The sequence below is a fragment of the Macaca mulatta genome, chromosome X, assembly GCF_049350105.2.
Source record: "Macaca mulatta isolate MMU2019108-1 chromosome X, T2T-MMU8v2.0, whole genome shotgun sequence".
Classification (NCBI taxonomy): Eukaryota; Metazoa; Chordata; class Mammalia; order Primates; family Cercopithecidae; genus Macaca; species Macaca mulatta.
Window position 1 is genome coordinate 40,029,401 of NC_133426.1, and position 22,657 is coordinate 40,052,057.

The following is a 22,657-nucleotide window of genomic DNA, read 5'->3' on the forward strand; positions in this document are numbered from 1 at the left end:
AGTTCACATTCTGCCTCTCAAGCTGAGCTGATAAACAACATGCAAACTTTGGATGGAACCTTGAACCAGTGGGAGGTGTCAACCCAGTTTACAAAGGGTAATGGGGAAGCGTTTCTGGGTACTTCTCTGTTTCTACCATTGTGATTCTACCTGCATCAGCTGCTCCCTTTGGGGGCCCTTCTGACCTCCCAATCTGAGCCCAGCGGGAGATCACTCAGAATGCACCGCATTCATCAATGCCATTTCTGGTAAATTGGACCTCAGGTTTTGGAGTGTCCTAGGAGGCAGGCAGCCTACACAGCGCGCATACCGATGTCACAGCAAATGTGAGGAACCGCACATATTCTGTAGCCTTTACTAGAGAATACCGTGGGTTTCACAACCAGAAGTAGCAGATTTTCCAAGACACTCCTGATTTCAAGAGCTTTGAACCCTGTGTCTTTACGGGGCGTGAAGCCCACCTGCAGTTACTAATATCGTCGAATTGCGCACCAGAGGTGTCCCAGGGCTGGAGGAAATGGCTTGGGTGTGGGGCTGGCACCCAGTGGTCCCCTCTGGTCCCCTGTCCACCATGTCTAGCCAGGCGGCCATCCTCCAGGCCGTCCCGATCCCAGCCGGGGCCCTTCCAGGTAGGGTTCCGGGAAGGGGGCCTGTCAGGACGAAGTGGCAGGACCGGGCCCTCGGGGTCCCCGTGAGTAAAGGAGGACACAGCGCACTCCCCGGCTGACACTGGGCTGCCGCCGCCTCTCCTCCGGACGCGGGCGGCTGCGCGCCGGCCGCCATCTTGGCCGGGCTGCGCAGGAGGCGCTGCCCCCGGCGGTGGGACGGCGGAGCCGCAGGCCCGGCCGGGGCTGCCGCGCGGATGTTTCCGGGCTGCCGGGGAGCGCTCCCTTTCGAGGCCCCCCCCCTCCCCGCTGCGGACCACGCTGACCCCAGGTCGGGGGCTATAGGGCGGCCGTCCCTGGTGAAAGCGAGGCCTGTAGTGTCGCCCCTCCCCGAAACGCTGGAACGGATCTTAATCCTGAGAAGCAACCTCTGGTTCCCGGACTCCCGCGATGGTCAACGTGTTATCGCCTCTCCTGCGCACCCCAGCATTCGGTCCCCAGCGGCAACCTGCGGAGGCAGCTGGGGGTAGGGGGCGAGGCCTACCCACCGTTCACAGGGCGCTCTTGGGGCCAGAGAGGATTTGAGAGTCACCACGGTTTAGGGCTCCTGATTGGAGAAGACTGGAACTTTTTTTTGTCCACTTTTTGAATTTAACATGCATTTATGGAGAGCTTGCTAAGGGCGAGGCGCTGTGTTAGGACCTAGGGGGATCCAAAAGTACAGAAGTGAATTTTTTAAAGACACCTCTGGCCCCCTCAAGTAATTTACAATCTAGTTGGAAAGGCAGACTTGTAAATGACTGAACACAAATAAAAGGCACCGTGAGGTGAACGTAAATAAAGGGCATGAATCTTGCAGTAAACGGTCTGGGTAAAGGCCAATTATTTTTAAAATAACCTTTATTTCTAAAAATGTAGAATCAGTTCAGCGGGGAGAGGGGAGGGTACAAATACTGAATATTTCCAGGGTTCCCGGGACTAACAGTCATTACTTCTGAAAGGTTGTTGTTTAGGAAAAATGATGAAAGTTTATTTCAGCTAAGCAAAATATCAAATATCAGAAACTCTGGATCCATTTCTCAGCTCTTGACATTAGCTGGGTGGGAGAGACACAATTTTCCACCAAAACACGATACCCCATTTGAAATCAGTAAAAACTCCCACAGCATTTCATAAGTTTCAGAAAACAAAACTAAATGGAAGATTGGAAACTTTTTGAAAAAGGTTTCAGATTTAAAGAAAATAGGGATTAAAAAAAGAAACAACAAAAAAAGATCAGCCCATTTGCAGATGGTCTTCAAGATTTGGACATACAGAAAATTGTCCTGAGATTAATTGTACAGAGGTTGGAAAGTATGGGGAAAGTAGTCATAGGTCAAAGAAAATTAGGCAAATATAAAAATGAGGCAATTACTAACTCCAGGAAAAAGAAAATCTTACAAGAAAGGAACTGCAATCACTGAAGCTCATTTGGCTCAGCAATGAATGATATATAAGTGGTTACAAAGTAAACACTGGATATGAATTTAGTAAGACACTGTGCTCTAGTGCTATGGCAAGAATGGAGAAGGGAAAGTATGGTACAGAGATCTGAAATCCCCCTCCACGATCAGATGGTTGACATGGATTACTTTTTTTTTCCTTTTTTTTTTTTTTGTTTTTGAGACGGAGTCTCACTCTGTCACCCAGGCTGGACTGGAGTGCAGTGGCGCGATCTCGGCTCACTGCAACTTCCACCTCCTGGGTTCAAGCAATTCTCATGCCTTAGACTCCCCAAGTAGCTGGGATTACCGGCATGCGCCACCACACCCAGCTAATTTTTCTAGTTTTAGTAGAGACAGGGTTTTGCCAAGTTGGCCAGGCTGGTCTCGAACTCCTGACCTGAAGTGATCCACCTGCCTCGACATCCCAAAGTGCTGGGATTACAGGGGTGAGCCACCACACCCAGCCTACTTTTTTTTTTTTCTTTCTTGAGACTGTATCTTGCTTGGCTGCCCAGGCTGGAGTGCAGTGGTACGAGCTCACTGCAGCCTTCAATTCCTGGGCTCACACGATCCTCTTGCCTCAGCCTCCCATGTAGCTTTGACTACAAGCATGTACCAACACACCCGGCACCTTTTTTATGTTTTATCGAGACAGTGTCTCACTGTGTTGCCCGGGCTGGTCTCGAACTCCTATCCTCAAGCAGTCCTGCCTCCACGTCAGTCTTTCAAAATGCTAGCATTATAAGCATGAGCCACCTCACCCAGCTGGCATGAATTACTTGAAAGAAGGCCACATCTATATATTATTTAGAAATATGATGGTGATAGTATCTACCAGAAGAAACAGGTAAAGAGGGAGGTGCCCACAGGGGACTGCTTTTTTGTACCAGGCCTTTACATACTATTTGGCTTCATAAACTTTGGGCAAGTGTGACTTTGTAAAGAAATACAGGCCAGGCACAGTGGCTCATGCCTGTAATCCCAGCACTTTGGGAGGCCGAGGTGGAGGGATCACTTAGGCTCAGGAGTCCAAAACCAGCTTAGGCAACATGGTGAGACCCGTCTCTAATAAAAATACAAAACTTAGTCAGTTGTGATGGTGCACACCTGTGGTCCCAGCTACTCGGGAGGCTGACATGGGAGGATTGCTTGAGCCCGGGAGGCAGAGGTTGCAGTGAGCCGAGATCACACCAGTGCACTCCAGCCTGGGTGACAGAGCGAGACCCTGTCTCAAAAGAAAAAAAAATCAATCAACAAAAAGAAGGCTCCCAAAGACCTCCTCAACCAGCCCATTACTGACACTAGAAAAGCTCCGTTTTGGAGTTAATTTTGATTGGAATTTCTTCAGATGATCCTCTACTTTTTTTCTCTCTCTCTCTTTTTTTTTTTTTTTTTTTTTTTTTAGATGGCGTCTTGCTCTCTTGCCCAGGCTGGAGTACAGTGGCACAATCTCGGCTTACTGCAGCCTCCACCTCCCAGGTTCAAGCAATTCTCCTGCCTCAGCCTCCTGAGTAGCTGAGACTACAGGCACACTCCGCCTCACACGGCTAATTTTTTTTGTATTTTAGTAGAGACGGGGTTTCACCATGTTGCCCAGGCCGGTCGTGAACTCCTGAGCTCACGCAGTCTGCCCACCTCAGCCTCCCAAAGTGTTGGGATTACATGTGTGAGCCACCACACTCGGCCCTGTTTTTTTTTTTTTTTTTTTTTTTTTTTTTTTTGAGACAGGGTCTCACTCTGTTGCCCAGGTCGAAGTGCAGTGGTGCGATCTGGGCTCATTGCAGCCTTGACCTCTCGCTCTCCGGCTGGAGCGATTCTCCCACCTCAGCCTCCAGAGTAGCTGGACTACAGGTTCATGCCACCATGCCCGGCTAATTTTTTGTTTGTTTGTTTTTTGGGGTTTTTTGTTTTTTGTTTCTTTGTTTTTGGGTTTTTTTTTGGAAACATCATCTCACTCTGTCGCCCAGGCTGGAGTGCAGTGGCACGATCTTGGCTCACTGCAACCTCCACCTCCCAGGTTCAAGCGATTCTCCTGCCTCAGCCTCCTGAGTAGCTGGGATTACAGGTGCGTGCCACCATGCCCGGCTAATTTTTGTATTTTTAGTAGAGACGGGGTTTCACCATGTTGGTCAGGCTGGTCTGGAACCCCTGACCTCATGATCCGCCCGCCTCAGCCTCCCAAAGTGCTGGGATTACAGGCGTGAGCCACCACACCCGGCCAATTTTTGTATTTTTTGGTAGAGAAGGGGTTTTGTTATGTTGCCCTGGCTGGTCTCAAAGTCCTGCACTCAAGCAATCTGCCCACCTGGCCTCCCAAAGTGCTAGGATTACAGGTGTGAGCTACCAAGCCAGGCCAATTCTCCACTTTTTTTTTTTTTGTTTTTTGAGACAGAGTCTCACTCTGTCGCCTGGGCTGGAGTGCAGCGGTCCAATCTCAGCTCACTGCAAGCTCCTGCCCCAGCCTCCCGTGTAGCTGGGACTACAGGCGCCCGCCACCTCGCCCGGCTAGTTTTTTGTATTTTTTAGTAGAGATGGGGTTTCACCGTGTTAGCCAGGATGGTCTCGATCTCCTGACCTCGTGATCCACCCGTCTCGGCCTCCCAAAGTGCTGGGATTACAGGCTTGAGCCACTGCGCCCGGCCGATTCTCCACTTCTTAATGCAATTTATCCTCATCCATCACACATTAGTGTGAATTTTAGTTCACAGGTAGCTTGTAAGGATGTCAAACTCTATTGTACCAGCTGTTAGGGTTTTTTTTTTTTTTTTTTTTGAGACGGAGTTTCGCTCTTGTTGCCCAGGCTGGAGTGCAATGGCGCGATCTCGGCTCACCACAACCTCCGCCTTCCGGGTTCAAGAGATTCTCCTGCCTCAGCCTCCCGAGTAGGTAGGATTACAAGCACGCACCACCACGCGCAACTAATTTTGTATTTTTGGTAGAGATGGGGTTTCACCAAGTTGGTCAGGCTGGTCTCGAACTCCCAACCTCAGGTGATCCGCCTGCCTCGGCCTCCCAAAGTGCTGGAATTACAGGCGTGAATTACAGGCGTGAGCCACCGCACCCAGCCCTGTTAGGGTCTTACTCCTTACACTCAAACACCTACACTAAGTACATAACGGTCTGCAGTGAACAGCATGCCTTAAAATCTTCATATTCATAAATCAAACTCCCTTTGATTTATGAAATAAAAAACAAATCCCACCTTGCTGGCTAAACAAGACACATAAGCAGGGTGACACTCCTGTCCTTCTCCCACCCATACTCCAAATAAAGCCTAGGAGGGACCCAATAACTTATGAACCAGTACCTGCAGATGAGAGGTAACAAAACAGAGAGGGTGTATATAGGCCTACTGCGCCAACATGCTGGGTCAACACTGGCTTGGCCCAGTCAGGCTGATCCATTGTGCTCCCAAGAGACCCTTTTAACCTGTCTGTCCTGTGTCACCTTCTCTTTTCTTCTGGATCAGAGACAGAATCTCTTTCTCCTTTGCCCTGAGAACAGAGTTGCCAGTAGCCTAGTCTGTGTTTTGGCTGGGGACCTTTGTGCAGTACACAAACTGTACAATGTAATACAGTGACCCTGCCTGAGAAGCCAGCTTATTTCAAGGGCCACCCCCTGAATGTCGCTTAGTTCTGACCCACCTGCTGGATCTGGGTTTCTTTGTTTGCAACTCCCAGGATAGGAGTTGGCCCTGCAGACCCAAAATCACCTCAAGGGAGGCTAGGGTGAACCAGATACATTCTGGGAAGTCGCAGTGAGGTCAGGAAAGGGGCAGGTGTGGCAGAGTTCACCCAGGTGTATTACACTAATTCAGGGCTCCAATCTGCATTGAGATCTAACATCTGAACGTCATGCCCCCAAAGTCTTGCTGAAAATGAAATCTTCAGGAGGGAAGAGGAAAGCAGGCCAGAGGGTACACATGCCTTTTGGATTTTCAAAAATGGGAAAATGATGAGATTTTGGATTTAGCGAAGATGTGTCATGTTAAGGGAGCCACAGAAAATAATAACTGCCAATTCCCAAGCAAAACGAAATCATGTTTTCCACCACGTTTCTATCTTTGTCTCCTAGTCGAACCACAATAAAATAGCAGATCAAATAGCAGATCAAAGGCAGAGGCAAATACAATTATGTTGCCTGTGAAACCCCTAGCATGAAATTAGAAGTCAAACTCTCCATTCAGGGGTTAGAGACAAGGATAATGGGAACCTGGGGCCCTAGAGATGTACCCAGGCCCTTTCAGTCACAACACCATCCATGCTGGATATTTAAAACCACACCTCGGGGAGGGCACAAATAGTAAGTATTAATTTTTTTTTTCCATACACACTTCAGGAAATGCATTGACTACATTCCTAGCTTTGTACCATATAAAGATAGCTGTACACTGGTGGTAGAGGGGGAGGTGACTTGTAAGGCAATAGTGAAAATAATGTTGTTGGGAGCAATGAAGGGTTACCAGATCTTCCCCAAGACAGTAGGCTAAAGATGGCGGCAGATAGAATGCTAATCTTTTACCTGCTTCCCTTTCAATGCAGAAGAGCCTGAAACCCATCTGATCCCACCACTCAGTTCTCCCTCAGTCCTTCCCACACTGGACAAGATCATAGAGACAGCTGTCTCGATATATTTTCTATTTTTCCTAAAATCCATATTTGCTTTATAGGCTCTATTACTTTTACCATGGCCTAATTTTAGCTGAGTCCCCCTGCTCCCCATATAATTTATGAGGCCTCTTGAGGGTAGAAACCCCTATTACAATGTAGACTAGTTTAGAGCCACTGCTAATTAAGCTTAGCTCTCAAAGGTGCCTGGTATGGCTTCCCCTACCACCGTCCCACCTCCCACCCCCACCCCGCCATGGACACAAGTTCTTTGACTCTCCTCCCAAGTGAGAAGTAGGGTCTCTGTCCCTTCCCCTTGAATCTGGGTGGGTTTGTGACCACAATCACAACCAATGAATATAGACTTCAAGGGTGGATTAGAAAAGGTGATGCAGCCGGCCGGGCATGGTGGCTCACACCTGTAATCCCAGCACTTTGGGAGGCCGAGGCGGGCAGATCACCTGAGGTCAGGAGTTTGAGACCAGCCTGACCAACATGCTGAAACCCCGTCTCTACTAAGAATACAAAAATTAGCCAGGCATGGTAGTGTGTGCCTGTAATCCCAGCTACTCAGGAGGCTGAGGCAGGAGAATCTCTTGAACCCGGAAGGCGGAGGTTGCAGTGAGCCGAGATGGCGCCACTGCACTCCAGCCTGGGCAATAGAGCAAGACTCCGTCTCGGGGCAGGTGGGGGGAAGGTGATGCAGCTTCCGCCTTATTTACTGCAATGCCAGTTTTCTGGAGCCCTGAGCTGCCGATTTGTAACTTAAAGTCCTATTACCCTTAAGGCGAAGGCACTATACTGTGAGGAAGCCCATGCCACATGGAGAACCCTGTGGTCATGCTATGGGACACAGCTGAGGTCCCAGCCAACAGCCAGACATGCAAGTGAAGATGCCTCCGGATGCTTCCAGCCTCCAGCTGTTGAGTCTTTCCACCAAATTCAGGACCCACAGATTCCAGGAGCAGAATTAAATTGTTTCTGAGCTCCCTTGCAGCTGACATGCTATAGGGGAGATCAATTTCATAACATATTGCTAAATCCATGGAAGAAGGTGAACTGGGTTAAAAACAAAAGTGTGATGGGCAGGAATTTTCTTTTTTTAAAGGAAATTTCTGATAATAACCCAAATCCCTCACCTTCGATAACACAATGTCTTATTCTTTCTGAAATCCCTGTAGGACAGTGACCTGTGTCTTCTCAAATCTGATCTCACATTTTCCCTGAAGGATCTGGGTAAAGGACCCTAACTGTTATCCCCTCCTGACCTACATTGGCTGCACAAGGGAGCCAGTTCCCTAGGCAGGAAAGGAGAGGGGCAAAGCATTTCCGCCAGGCTGGTTTTGCTCTCCCTTCTCTTGTCTTCTTTTCTCTCTTGTTTTTCTTGCCTCTCCTGGAAGGTGCTCATCTCAAGGATAGGGAGGGATGAATTATGCAAGTACTGTTAGCTTACTTCAGTTTCTTCCCAATTCCCCCACAAATCCCACACCTTTTCATTCTGACCCCAACTACCAGACTTGTGTCACACACCAAATGCATGAGCTTCCATTCACAAAGCTAGGAATGGGAAGCAGTGCAGCTGGCCTCTGTCCCCCACCCTTTCCTCCTTCTCTGAGCCAGGCACTCACAGGCCCCTGATGCCCAGGCGGCCCACGGACCCTGACCCTCAGGCTGCCCTCCTGGGGAAGTGCCAAGCTCAGGGAGACCGGAGGAGGGGCTGCAAGATATCTGGAATGTGATGGACCGAGGAGGAGAATGGGGAGAGCCCAGGTCTTACCCCTACTCTCAAACAAGCAGAGCAGCCAGGGAACAGGCAGAAATGATAAAGCAGCTTGCAATGGGGAGAAAACCAGGCTACATTGTGTGGGGCGGGGTGAGGGGGTGAGAGGTAGGGAACTACTGAGCAGACCAGAAGGAACAGCAAAGAGACGAAGGCAACCCTCCTTCCCCTCCCCACCCTGCCAAATGCCAGAGGATGAACCGGCCAAAAATAAAATACAGCCATGATTACTGGAGCAGAGGTCAAGGCTGAAGGGGCAGTTCTCCTCTTGACCACAGAAAGCCAGCACCAACTGGGATTATCTGCCAGCCACTCATCTCCAGCAGCCTGGCCCGCAGTGCACAACTAGGTCCCAGCCACAACCAGCCCTGTGCAGGAAGAGTCCAAGGGTCTAGGACCTGCCCCTTCCCCAGAGCCTGAGACCAAGGCTGGCATGTCTTCCCAAGGTCACAGCTTTGGGGCTACTTGCCCTGTTGGACAGCGCAGTGGGGTCCTGTGGCTTCAATTCACACAGTTTAGAAGCAATTCCTTCTTCTGATCCAAATCCCAGTCCAGACCTGTGCCTAGCTAGGGTGTAACACAAACCTTCCTACTTACAATTCAAACAATATCAGCCCAAATCCTCTCTTCACTCCTTCTAGAGCAAGGGCATGAGATTATCTATCTATCTGTCTGTCTGTCTGTCTGTCTGTCTGTCTAGTTTTGCTTTGTTTTGTTTTGAGAGAGAGTCTCACTCTGTCACTTAGTGGCACAATCTCAGCTCACTGCAGCCTCGACCTCCTGGGCTCAAGCGATCCTCCCACCTCTGCCTCCAGAGTAGCTGGGATTACAGGCCTGAGCCACCACACCCAGCTAGGGCACAGTATTTATTGAAAACTTTATTATCATCTTCCTGGTACTTCACCTGCAACTACTTCATCGAATCTTTCTCCAATCTTTTGATGTAGGCATTCTGATACCCATTTTGCAGATAAGGAAACTGAGGCTCAGATAGGCTACACAACCACTGGGGGCAGAGCTCCCATCTTAAGCCTAGATGTGTCTTGATTCAGAGTTTTCCATCATAGCTTGTGATCTCCCATTTTGATTACTTATTTTGTGCCAGGTCCCGGGCTGGGCCTGCAAAGGTGAATAAGATAGTCCCTCCCCTTGGGGAGTTCACAGTTTAGTAAGGGAGACAGATTGCAACACAGTGGGACAGCAGCTCTGACCTCTGAATTTGGGTTGGTGGAAGTACCATGGGAGCCTTTCTGAATATCTCCATCATCACTGCCCCTTCACCCCGGCTGTATTTCCTAGCCCCTCTGGTTCCTTCTCACAGGCTGCTCCTTCTTGTCCTTCCTTAAGATAGGCACTAGCTGCTGGCTTCCTTCCCATGCCTTTCTTTCCTCCTGTTAACGAGGTCTGCACCCACACACCTGGCAGGAATCTTGGCACCTTACCTGCTTGGAGAGGCTGCCTTAGTTGAGTAGATTTCGTTGGCTTCTGGGGCCCCAGGGTAGAGGCTAGACCCTGACTGCAGCCCCAGGCTGGCTCAGCTGGGAAATGGGCACAGGGGCCCCAACGCTGAGCAGGCTGGTTAGGCCCTCGGAAGGCTTTTATTGAAGCCTGTTAAAGGGCTTTGGGCTTCCTCTGATGAAAGGCGCTTAAGTGCATCTGGTTATGATTACAGGGGAGGAGAAAGCCAGGCGGTCTCTGGGGGGTTGGACCAGTCATCTGGCTCTGCCTTCCTCAGGGCAGAGCTGGCTGCTGGTGAGGCCAGGAGGCCAGGTGTGGGGGCAGGCAGGAAGCAGGACCAGTACAAAACTCTCCAACTCTCCGAGGCTCCTGACCCCAGCCTCTGGCTTTGTCAGGCTGGACTCCAGAAACAGCATCGTGGCTCAGAAGTGCCAGGCTCCTTTGAGAAAATCAAGTTCAGAGTGGCTGCTGACCACCCCCGACCCACAGCTCTTCACTGATCTCTACCTCCCTCCATCTCCAAAATATCCTCCCAAGAACCCCTGACCCTCCATCTACCTTCTCCACTGCTCTTCTCCCTCGGAGAAAGTTACAATAAGCTTTTGCCACAAGAGTTTCTGAAAGTGATAAAAACTAAGGAAATGCAGACTTTCAAAAGTTAAAAAACCTCAACGTTTGCTTTCCCCTTTTCAACTAGCCAGGTATTGTTTCCCGTAAAACAGACATCGTTAAGGATGTTTCACGTCACTGTAACTGACAACCATGCTGAATTAAGGGAAGAGATTAATATGAACATAACGTGTCTGCCCTGGAACATCATCGGGCAGTCCCAGGCCACTCTGTGCCCGGCACCTGTCCCTGCGCAAAACTCCACGTGGGCACAAAACGCTCTGGGGAGGGAAGGATCGGATGGGTTAAACACAGTCCGCGATTCTAGAAACGAAAATACATTTTCTTATTCCCGCCCTGATTTAATCCTGCTGCGTGTTATTATTGTCAAGTCTCTTCGCACCACTGTTTCTAAAAAGAAAACCCGTGGGTCTGCGCGGCCCTCCGCCGCCTGCTCGGCTTTTATTGTGCACGCAGCCTGGTCTGCGTGGATCCAGCACGTCGTGACCGCCTCGCAGGCGCGCACGGACACCCTCGGATTGGCATTTCGATAAGAGCTGGGCGCATTGTCTCTGCGGCGACACCCACACAGATAATAAAGGGCCACGGACTCCTGGCCAACCCTCCTCGCAACCCATAATTAGAGATGACCTTTACGAAAGGCAATTAAAATATGGTAATGATCGATGGGCTCGCCTGTTTCAAAAAAGGAAAATACACAGGTGTTGGCTTCAGGAGGCTCCACCTGGCCGGGCCGGGAGGCCTCCTACAGCTCATGAATGAACTCTTTCTCCTGGGAAGCTTCGATTCCCCGCTACCTACGCTAGCGCTGTCGCCTCTCCTCCCTTTCCCCTCCCCCACCAGAGCTCTGGCAGCCAGGAGCTTGCCGGCGGCGGCGGGGCTTTGTCATCGGAACGCACACACAGACACGCACACGCGCGCACCCGGCCACAACGGGACCGCGGCGGCCGCGTCCTTCCTCGCTGCGCTTCCTTCCCTGCCCCCTCTTTTAAAGAGCTCCTCCAGACCCTTTCTTCCGTCCTTTATATGTGCAGTCCTTTGCATAGAGGAGCTCAGGAAGCATTTTAGGGGGGCCTTCCGCGGAGCGCCGGACAGCTCCTGGGAGGGAGAAATCAGGACCCTACACGCGCGGAGAGGACCCGTGGGCAGCCGGGCTTTGTTTTGTCTCTTGCCTCTGCCTCGGGAGGGCGGAGAAGCCTCGGCCGAGCTTGGGCCCACTGGCGAACTGGCGGCGGCAAACACCCCCCTCCCAGCCTAAGTGGAACCTGAAACACCGGACTTGGTCCAGGTGGGGCACAAAGCCACGTGGAGGGTCTCCCAGTCCACAAGTGGCTCTCCCCACACAGACAAATGTGCAGTGTCATTATGGTGGCTCCTGTTGCTCGAGGCCTCGGGGGTGCTCCGGCGGTGCGCGCACACCTCACCTCTACAAGGCACGGAGGGCGAGAGGGGGTCCCAGGGGAAGGGGCTCCCCGGGGGGCTGCCTGGAAGAGACGCCACATCGGGCCTTCCCGCACCCCCGGCTGCCTTCCTGGACCGCGAGCACGGAGCCAGGGCGGCCTCTCGCCTTTCATTACAGGGCCTACGAAAGCAGCAGCCCAGGCAAATATGTAGCTATTAAAATTAATCGCCCCGCGTTGTCAGCTGAACATAATGCAAATTATTTATGGGCTGTCTGCGCAATATTTATCATCGTGCAGGCTCCAGGCGCTTCGTGCCTCCTGGCCTCCCCCGCCCGCCCTGGCCCGCGCAGGGCGAAGCTGCGCGCAGGCTGCGGCGGCCCGGGGGCTCTGGGAACCCGAATGGGGTTCCAAGGGTGAGGCCGTGCGTCAGGCCGTCTTCCAGGCCGAGGGCCTCACTTTAGTTTCTGCCATTCAGTACACATCTATCGGAGGCCTACTAAGTTCAAAATTAGGAGGTCCGCGAAATCAGGGGATGAAAACCAATTTGGAGAAATCTGAACCAAACAGACGAGCTCGGGCTCGAGGGGCGATGCAGGCAGAAGCTCCTCAGCTGCCCAAGAATTTTCTCTGGCTCAAGTCGGTCCTCCAACCTGGGAAACCCATGTTTGCTAAAGCTGGATTCGCTCTAGGAGAAACCGGGAGCATCTGATGTGCTCAACGGATTCGAGTACAACGCTGTCGACTGGAAACAGGAATTCGGTGTCCTTCGAGCCTCAAAACTTGTTTGCTGATCGCAGATAACAGATTAACTGCTAATTGTCGAAATCGGCCAACCATTTAGTTTATCACTGTTGGGGGCCCCTTGGTATTCGCTGCACTTTTTATATGTAAAAACAGTCTTGGTACCTCCTAAACGGCTTTTGTGTGGCTTTTGTTTCTTTCAAATACGGTGTTTTAAAAAACAGCAGCAACACGCCACCCCACCCCCTCTTCAACCAAGCCTTCTGGTTTAAAAAAAACAAAAACAAAAACCAGGAGAAATAATCTATAGGACAATCCCCCCCTACTGGTCGGCGCTGGCGTTGGGGCTTTTTACGCAGATCGAGTCGCCCAGGGCTGCGGAGGTAAACAGGCTTTCTGCACCGCTGCTAAATGAATCACGAGGGGGAAGAACCGAGACTGCGGGGCGAGGGAGGCCTCGGGATCTGGGCCGGGAGCCAGGGCGGGGAGGGCGCTGCACGAGGGGCAGTGGCGTGGAGGCGGGACCAGGGTTAACCCTGGTCCAAGGCCCCAAGGCCAGGGAAGGGAGAGGAAGGCCGGTGGGCGGTCCAGCCGGAGGCCCCTGCTCGCTATCTGTGAGGCAGGGTGAACGCGCAGCCTGGGCCTCCATCCCCAGCGCGCCTGGGCACCACCTGGGGCCGGTCACGCTGCGTGAGCCCATCTGCGAGGAAGGAGGTCAGGAGGCACCCCCTCCCACACAGTTTTAACAACTCCAGGCCTTCAAGACGCAGTAGCAGGCCTGGGTCTTCTGATGTTCATTTAAAGCAGAATGATCGCCTTTCTTCACTGTCCCCATCCCAGACGCCACCACCCACCTTGTACCTCGCAGACCAAACCTGAGTCAAGACCGCCTTCGGTCCTGGGACTGGAGGAGTGGCTACCAAAGGCATCTCCTCTCCAGACTAACAGAAGGGGATATAGCCAGGAAGCTACTATGAATTTATATTCTTCTTCCGGTTTTCTTTTTTCTTTTTTTTTTTTTTTGAGACGGAGTTTAGCTCTTTTGCCCAGGCTGGAGTGAAGTGACAAGATCTCGGCTCACTGCAACCTCCGCCTCCCAGGTTCAAGTAATTCTCCTGCCTCAGCCTCCCCAGTAGCTGGGATTACAGGCGCCCGCCACCTTGCCCGGCTAATTTTTTGTATTTTTAGTAGAGACGGGGTTTCGCCATGTTGGCCAGGCTGGTCTCGAACTCCTGACCTCAGGTGATCCACCCACCTCGCCTCCCAGAGTGCTATGATTACAGGCGTGAACCACCGCGCCCGGCCTTATTCTTAAAATGTGATTTGACTCAATTTAAAGCCTCCCTTTCTTCCCCATTAACCCCCAGTTTTTGACAGATTTTTCTTAGAACATTTCAAACATTCTCTCATTACTTCAGAAACTTATCTTGAAATGATGTAAAAGAAGGTTAAAAATATTAGGTTGTTTTTGGGTTCCCTTCATCTCGAACATTGTTGCGTAGATTTGAGAAAGGGCTGATTTTTACTTTGTTTTCTAATCAGCAAGTCACTGGTTTTTCTACCTAAGAGAGACGGAACATTGACCACAGTGAAGCGGAAGGGTTGAGCGGCATTTACAAAGTGCCTTCACATTTTGGTCCTCAGAAACCCATCCGAGGTGGGTAGAATAGGTGTTACTGTTCTGATTTTACAGATGAAGAGACTGGCCACTCGCCCCCACAAATTTCTGGAAGCTAGTCTTCCTCACTGAACCAGGTGAAGCCTGCCTGCTCTTGCCTACACCCTCCTTCCTCCAGGTCAATGTCATTTAGAACATATTGCATCCTTTTCTGGGATCTGTCTGCTAGGACACGGGCCACCCTCCTGCTGGAGACAGCCCCGACAACCCATATTTTAGGCAGCTCTTTCCACAGCCTGCAAACCTCACGGATTGTCTCTTACAACTGTCTGTTTACTCACTTCCCTCCACCCAGTCAATTCTGACTCCAGACCCGGGAGGACAATTTTTAAAGTGTTTCTGCAGACGGACCCTCTGGCCGTGCCGGAAGTGTTTTATGGACCTGTGAGCCGAGTTAATCCCAGGAGGCGCGGCTGGATTAGTCCCGGGTGTGGGTGGTGGATTCATGTGTTTAGGTTTAATCCCCATGGTGTGTGGGGGGGGGGCGTAAGGAGAATGGGAGTCTGGGGGCTTCAGCAATGTGTGCCCCCCTCCCCATTAAACTCCGAGATTTGAGCTAGAGCGGATGGAAACCGAGGCTTGCAGCCCTCGACCCCCGGCCAGGCGTGGAGTAGGGGGGCAGGGAGCGCCCCGCGTGGGTGCACCCTAGGAAACCAGTGCTTACATGGCGATCGAGACCAGAGCGCAGTTGTGTGTGGTTTTTCCCCAGGTTTTTAGTCTTCCAGCCCTGTGGAAAGGAGGAGAGCCGCAACCCGGGGAGAGAGCCGGAAAGAAACACTTAATCACCGGCGTCTCGCTGCTCGTCACGCGAAGATGGCAGCGGCTCCCCTGGGTTTCAAGGTTCCGGGAAAGGCGTGTGTTCTGCCTGGAGGCGCACGGACTGATGCGCTCTCTCCCTCGGCTCGGCGGCCAGCTCGGGCTCACAGAGCCTCTCTCAACACCGGCAAGTGCAGCCGGGCCGCCCAGCCCCCAGGCCAGCCTGGCCCCCTCCGGGCCCCGGGTTGGCGAGGGCAGCTGGGCGTCTGCGCTGCCCAGCCCAGCCGCGGACCCATGGGGTTTCGCGAGCTGAAAGTAAAGGCCTGAGGGAGTGGGGACACCCACACCGGCCCGCGGCACGCAGGGGAGTCAAGCTGCGGCCAATGCAAGACGAGCAGGGTAGACCCCTACTAGCGGTGGCCGGAGGTTCAGCCACCTTCGCGGGAGAGGGGATTTACCGCCACCCTCATCCACGCGCAGGCCCCACCGCCCGGCCCTCTCCTATGATCCCCGGGCCATTGCGAAACACGGAGCGAACAGGTCCTCGCCAGCAGCCGTCACTTCTCGCTAAGATGGGAACCCACAAGCCTGACTGTGCTTCCCAAGGGTACTAGCGTGCGCGCAGACCTTGGGGGGAAGAGGGCAGCGCGGTCTCCCCAACCCGGACTCTTCCCTGGCGCAGCACACAACCGCCACGGGCTTCCGAAGCGCCCGAGCGGGGAGGAGGAAGGAAAAGCGGAGGCCCGGGAGGCGGGCTGCGCGCTTGGAAGCCGTTTGTGTTTGTGTGTCTGCGCGCGCGCCCCGGCCGGACGGGTGTTGAGGGAAGAGTGATCGTGAGCAACCCAGAACCAGCAGTCCCAACCTGGACTGAGGAACTGGGCTCTCCAATCCTGGGCCGTGGGGCTTCATGCCTCGGGCTGGCGGGGCAAGTGGCGGGGAGCCCGGAGCTTCGGAGCCGCCGCCGGGCATCTAGCCAGCTCCGCCGGAGGAGCCCTGGGGCGCGTCGGGAGCCAGGGGACTGGTGTGAACCAGCCGCCCCCGCAAGCGGACGTTTAGCTCCGGCACCCGGGAGCACTGACACTAGGCGATAAGGAGTTCCTCGGCAATCGGCTGTCCCCAGTCCCCAGTCACCTCCGGCGGACGTGACCGCCGGATGCTATGCGGCTAGGTGGGCCAGGGGGGCCTTTGCACTGCCTTCCCTGACCTCTTCTTCCTTGCCGCGGAAGAGTCACAGTAACATGCCACTGTACAACTCGACAGACCTTTGTTTTGCAAAATAAAGGCCAAATGTTGGGCCTTCTGATCTCTTCATATTTTCCTTTGGAAGGTTGGGGTCCAGGCAGTCCTCTCGAAACACCTCCCAAACAGCTCACTTTCATTATAAAACGCTAGAGAGGCAACACAGCCCTCTCTCTCCCTCTGGTCAATCAGGCCCTATCCCAAGCTGTGCGGCTTTGGGCAAACCGCTTAACAGTTCGGAACCTCAGAGTCCTCATCTGTAAAACAAGGCCAATACTAGTATCTACCTCGTAGGGCTGTTCTGAGGATAACATGCCTCCCTCCATACATAAGGCGCTTAGAACGCTGCCTCCAGTACAATACTACATGTGCTTGTTGCTATAATCTGGTACTCCCTTTGGATGGGGAGGGAGTAAAGAACAAGGTCCAGGTTAAAGTTCCTGGAGGTTTACATAGAGCCAGTGGTCTTGGCAGGGTGGAGAGGACACTATTGTATGGCCACTGAAAAGTGAAGGCCAAATGCCCTCAAACTGTCTCCACTAGACCTTCCCGTAAAGGCTTGTGTGTGTGGTGGTGGATAGGAGGGAGAGTCCTCTTTAATGGTGCTCATTTAGACTGGATTAATGGCAAGTTCCGTCAGGGCTCAGGCAGCATTACCCACTCACTCCCTGCAGCCCTGGGGAAGAGCGCCGGTTTCCAGGACCTCCAGCCTACTCTTCCAGGCCACCTTTTTTGATGGCTGAAGGCCACCTCTTTAAATCAGTTCTCCGAGGAGTTGGCCAAAAGCCATGTCCTCTGGGATGTACTTTGGTCTAACACTGGTCCAGGGCTGGCGTATGGCAGGCCTTGTCCCTGGGCTGCTGGCGGGCCACATTTTACTGACGCACAGATGCAAATACCACTTCTGTAGACAGAATCCGTCAGACTTCTAATTTCAAAACGCTTCCCATTACCTTCGAAATGGGGACTCTGGCACAAAGGGGAGGAGTTGCGGCGTGTAACAGCCTAAGGAGGCCTCGGCCTCCCCTGCTTGGCCTCTCCAGGGTCACCCATAATTCATTAGGTGAGGCTGCCTTTTCCTTTTCAAAGACAACGCAAATGGCCTTTGCCTTAAGTGGCTACCGGCGTTTGCCTAATCACTGAAATGTGCTGGCAGTGCGCTCTAGCTCTCAGTAGATCCTTATCGGACTGTGCGTGCCAAGCTGCCAGCCCCGAGAAAGACAAAGAACACGGGCGCCTCCAGGTTTGCTCCTGAGGCCTCAGGGGCTTCCCCTTCACAGCCTCCGGCCCCTACAAGCCGCTCCCAGCCAGCCTCCGGAACAAACCCGCAGCCCTATATCAGAATTCCAGTTCTCGAGCGCCACCCGGAGAGTTCACATTTCCCCTCCTCCGAGGCCGCGTGGTGCGCAAGTAAGAGCCCGAGGGCGGCGGCAGCACACGTCTGGGCAGCCCCCTCCCCGCACCCAGCAGCGTGTACACAGGAAAAGAAAAAGCCAAGAGAAAAACGTGGACTGTAAAAGCCAAAACGCAGGACCATCTACTACTAACGACCAACAACCCCAGGCAGGAGTTTGCAAGGATTAAGCAACCCCCAAATAGAAACTACAACTAAAATAAATCCTCTCTTCAAGTTCTATTAAGGTCTTTGAAGGTGGAACGCAAAGGGGACCCTGTCTCCTGAGGACACAGACTGGCTGCGCCGGTAGTGCTCAGCCCCGCACCTCCTGAGCATACATTTAACACCAGGCAAAGAGCAAGTTTCCTATCTATCGTTTGACCAGTTCTCACAGTATTTCTAATTGACTCAACGTATATTAGATTGAAACAAAAATGATCTTGGTTGGAATATACATGGGCAACCTGTATTTAGATGGGGTAAGTTCCTGCAGCTGTCTGACCACATTTGTCTGGTTCCTCTGAGAATCCACGTTTTCTAGCCCGGGAAGAGGCAGGCGGCCCTCATGGCTCCTCCTTCGGCGGTTTCCTGGCGAAGCGCCCATCCTCCCCAAGCACCGGGAACGGAGGCCGCCCGCATTAATACTCGCGGGCAGCCTGTTCTAACCTATACTGTCATTTTTTCCATCGGTCGGGATCGGGCTGGGGGTGGGGTGGGGCGGGGACTCTCCTCCGAGGGGCTCTGCACGGATCGTTGGGTTTTCCCCGGCGAACTTAACACGGAGGCAAAAGGGGCAGATGGAAACCAGGCCCCGGCTGGCCCCGCGCGCGTAAGCGCGGCACTCAGCAGCTCGACGCAAAGCCAGGGCTGGATTTTCGCGGCCCGGGCCCGGCGGCCTCCCAGCGCCGGCGCGATTCTCTCTCCTTCGGGCTGAGCAAACGTGGTCGCCTAATTCCGCCCTGGAGACAGCAGCTGTGCGGCGAGAAGGGGAGAAAAAAAACCCGCAACTTTTCCAACAGAAAGTGTGTGCGCAGAGGAGAGGTGAAGGCCCACCCCGATTCTGTGCACGTATCGACACAGCATCTAATCAGTGTCATTGCCAGGAATACGCTTCCGCGGCGGGCGACACCGCCGCCCCCGCCAACCTGCAGGAGGGAGGGGGGATGCAAATGGCGTCTCGCGTCGTCCTAGACTCCGCGCAGCACCCGCTGCCGCGACTCCGAGCAGACGTTGCAGCAAACTGGGGTGCAGCGTCTGGGGACGCGAACGCGCCGGCTGCCCGAGCGATCGCGGGGAAGAGGAACTAGCACCACTCCCTGCTCCGAGGCCGTTCCCCGCCCCCACCTCCGGAAGAGCCGCCCTTCCTCGACTGGGGTGAGGGGCGGGAAACTTTGCAAGAAAACTGTTCAGCGCCTTCCCCGCGTGGCACCTGAGAATAACGTGGGTGGGTTTCCCATCCGAGGCCAGACCACGCGACCCTACTTTTCCAGGCCTCGGACTTGAACCTCGTGGACTATGGGAGGGAGAGTACATTTCGGGCCACTGCGGGGGGCGGGGGGACACCAAAGTCAGGCGTTCTCAAGGGTTCTGGCAGATGGCCAAGTTTGTGTCCTTTCCCTCCCACGCTGGAGTAGCGCGCGCCACTTTGGGGAAGCGTGAGACCGTTCACCACCGGCCACGAGGCCGCCAATGTCTTCCAGGTGGAGTCGATGGTTTCTCTGCAGCACCCCCTCCCGCTTTGCGGTCCCCGCCTGGCACCCACAGTCCTGGGGAGCCCCCAGAGCTAGCCCGCGTCTTCCCTAGCCCGCTCTTCCTGGGGAAGGGGAGACTGTTTGTGTGGTGTACAGCCCCGCTCCGGCTCGCACACCCGCGAGCCACCTCGCAGCCCTCCCCGGCCTCGGCCTCACGGATCCCCTCTCGGAGTAGCCCCGCGGGACCCACCCTCCCCCATGCGTAATGGGGCGCCCCTGGGACGCAGGCGGGGATGGCGGTTCCGGTCGTTCCGGGATTTGCGTTCAAGAAGAAAACAAGGCCGGCGACTACAAGAGCGGCGCCTCCATTCTTGGGGTTCAGACGCCCGCGCAGCCTCCGCGTCGGTTCCGCTCTCGCCCAGGGAGCCCGCTTCCGTGTCCCTGCCCCCGCCCCCCCACGATTCCTCGTCCCGCCCGTGCCGCACCACGCGGAGCTCCGAGCGCCCTGGCTCCCACACGGGTCCCTCCATAACTAGCGCGCCTCCCTCGCTCCGGGCTCGGGGAGCCGCTCGCTCCCAGCGCCCAGAGTCAGCCGGTTCCACCTTCGGCTGCGAGAGCCGCCGCCCCGCGCCACCCCCGCCCGGCCCGGCCCTTGTCCCAGCCCGGCTCCCCCGCCAGCTGCGCCGCCACCGCCGCACGTGACCCGCCCCCGTCGCGGCTTCCGCTGAGCTGACTGTTCCGGAGCACAAACAATTTTTGCTCTGACGCGGGGTCTCTCGGGGGCCCTGGCGTCCTCTACTCCCTGCTCCCCACCCCACCCCCTACCTTCCGGGTAGGAGAACTCAAAACAACTCGCTGACCTTCGGGCCGACCAGCTCCGTCTTCCACTGACTCCGGCATTCCGTTCAAACCCAGCAGCCGCGGCTTCTAAGATTTCACTCCGCACTGGGCTTGGGGGGAGGGGGCGAGTTCTCCGGGAGGGGGTGTCTCAGATCGAAAGAGCCACTTCACGCTCTTTCCCCTCCTCCGAGGTGAGTTTTTAGACTCTCTGGAGGCCTTGGGGAAACGCGAGCAGCCGCGTGCAAAGGAGCCCCCCCCGCCCCGCCTTCTCCCCGCACATGCAGCCTTGTCTAGTGTGACCCGACTTCCAGGGTCAGCAGCAGAGGGCCTGGCCAGCTTCGGAAATACCACCAAGCGGTGGACTGTGGCACCAGGCAGAGCTGGGGTGGGAGGACTGTGCTAAATAATGGTAGCTCCCACTCCCATGGTCTGTGCTAAGTTCTTCACAAGCCCTCAAACTTTACAGAGTGAGAAACTGAGGCATAGGGAAAGGTCAATCGTGTAAAACTGGGTAAAGCTCAGTTACTCAGCTAGGTAAGTGACTTAGGATTTGAACCCAAGTCTCTTGAGTTCAGGGTGGCTAAACATGCTGTAAGTATGTTACAGTGCATACCTTGGTATCAATAGTACAAACCTGTCTACAAAACCCAGTGTTTGCTTGAGAGCTGTATATTTGGTGTGTAACATTGTGGCTGGCATATAGTAGGCACTCAATAAATATTTGTGGAATGAATGGGTGTCAGAATAAATGATTGACAGAATCATTGATGACAAGTGATGAGAGAAAACAACCCGAACCCTTGTTCTTCCTAAGAAGAATAAAAACCTCTAGCTCTTTTTTGAGTGTTTGCAGGTAACAGGAAACTCTTATTCAAAAATATATTAACCTCCTACCCCTATCTGCTAGCCAACCATCCTGGTAGTCATTTGAACTTGCTGGGGACACATAGCCAAAGCAGCTTCTACTTGGTCCCGGCCATTTTTTCCCCACCCTGTTCCTGTTCTGTAGGATTCTGCTCAGGGTCAGGCAGCCAGGAACTGCAATTGACATGATTCTGAACACATAAGCAACAGGGGATGAGGGTACACCCACCAAACGTGCTTCTTTGGCTTCCCTTCTATCGGCTGGTGGGGGTTTGGGGGAGCGTGGCTTATAGCTCTGTGGTTATTTTTTAATTCACGGACCACCCTGTGCAGCTGGCTTCAACCCTCACCAGCTGTGAGGTTGCATCTCGAAGTGTAGGCAGTCATCTACTTTAACTGACAGCTCCGCAATCCCAGTCAGTGGGACCACATCTGTGATTTGAAGAGCTGCCACTGGTGCTCTGTGCTGTCCTACTCCTCCTCGTGGCCCAAGAAAGGATGCATTAAAAACACTTATATTTAGATAGCTCAATAGAATAGATTTTCATACCATATATTGGGAGTAAGTAGTACAAAGTTTAGACAATCTCCCCTCTCCCTACTTCATTTTCTAAACCTTACCAGTTATCCTGTGTTACTAGTTGGGCAACCTGAAATGAGGCCAAATTCCACTTCAGGTTACCTGAAAGTGAACTTTTTCCTTTCCAATTTGATCCATTCACTATCTATTGACTACTATCCTTCCCTCCCTCACTCCTTCTTTTTTTCTTTCCCCATCCTCATGGTTACATATTTTTGCTCACATTCCTATGATTATCAATGGAGAAATGAAAATGTGTATTTTCTCCAAGTTACAACCCAATCTTTATTATAAGGCTGGGGTTTCTGCCACCTCTTTTTTTTGGGGGGGGAACAGAGTTTCGCTCTTGTCACTGAAGCTGGAGTGCAATGAGGCAATCTCAGTTCACTGCAACCTCTGCCTCCCAGGTTCAAGCGATTCTCCTGCCTCAACCTCCCAAGTAGCTGGGATTACAGGTGTGCACCACCATGCCTGGCTAATTTTTGCATTTTTAGTAGAAATGAGGTTTCACCATGTTGGCCAGGCTGGTCTCAAACTCCTGACCTCAGGTCATCCACCTGCCTCAGCCTCCCAAAGTGCTGGGATTACAAGCATGAGCCACCACACCCAGCCTCTGCTGCCTCTTTTACAGTCTGGTCTGGAGTGACCAGCAAGACCTCATGACCTCAACTTGTGGCCAGCCCAGGTTGGAAGCATCTGATGATTCCCAAGGAGGTCACAAGCCTCAATCCCACATTGCTGGGATGTAGTTGAGAACAGCCTTGCCAAAACCCACCCCTCATGCCGAGGGTCTGGTGTCAAGTGATGCTGAACCAGAGGTTCGGGATGCTAATTTGATGTATTATCTGTGTACAGCCTGGGGAGGAGAAAAGGCTCATAAAAGTGTTCTAGGCTGGTCATTCTGA

The 22,657-nt window shown here is 53.4% G+C and overlaps 1 protein-coding gene across 4 annotated transcripts in view; it reads right to left on the reverse strand.

The window, feature by feature from the left end:
- Positions 1–20,681, reverse strand: part of BCOR (BCL6 corepressor) — a 127,496-nt gene extending 106,815 nt beyond the window's left edge. For all 4 annotated transcript variants that reach the window (XM_015127212.3, XM_077988352.1, XM_015127210.3 and 1 more), the window contains exon 1: positions 20,329–20,681. The gene's annotated coding sequence lies outside the window, so the exon portion shown is untranslated. The remainder of the gene's footprint in view (positions 1–20,328) is intronic.
- Positions 20,682–22,657: the final 1,976 nt, after the last annotated feature.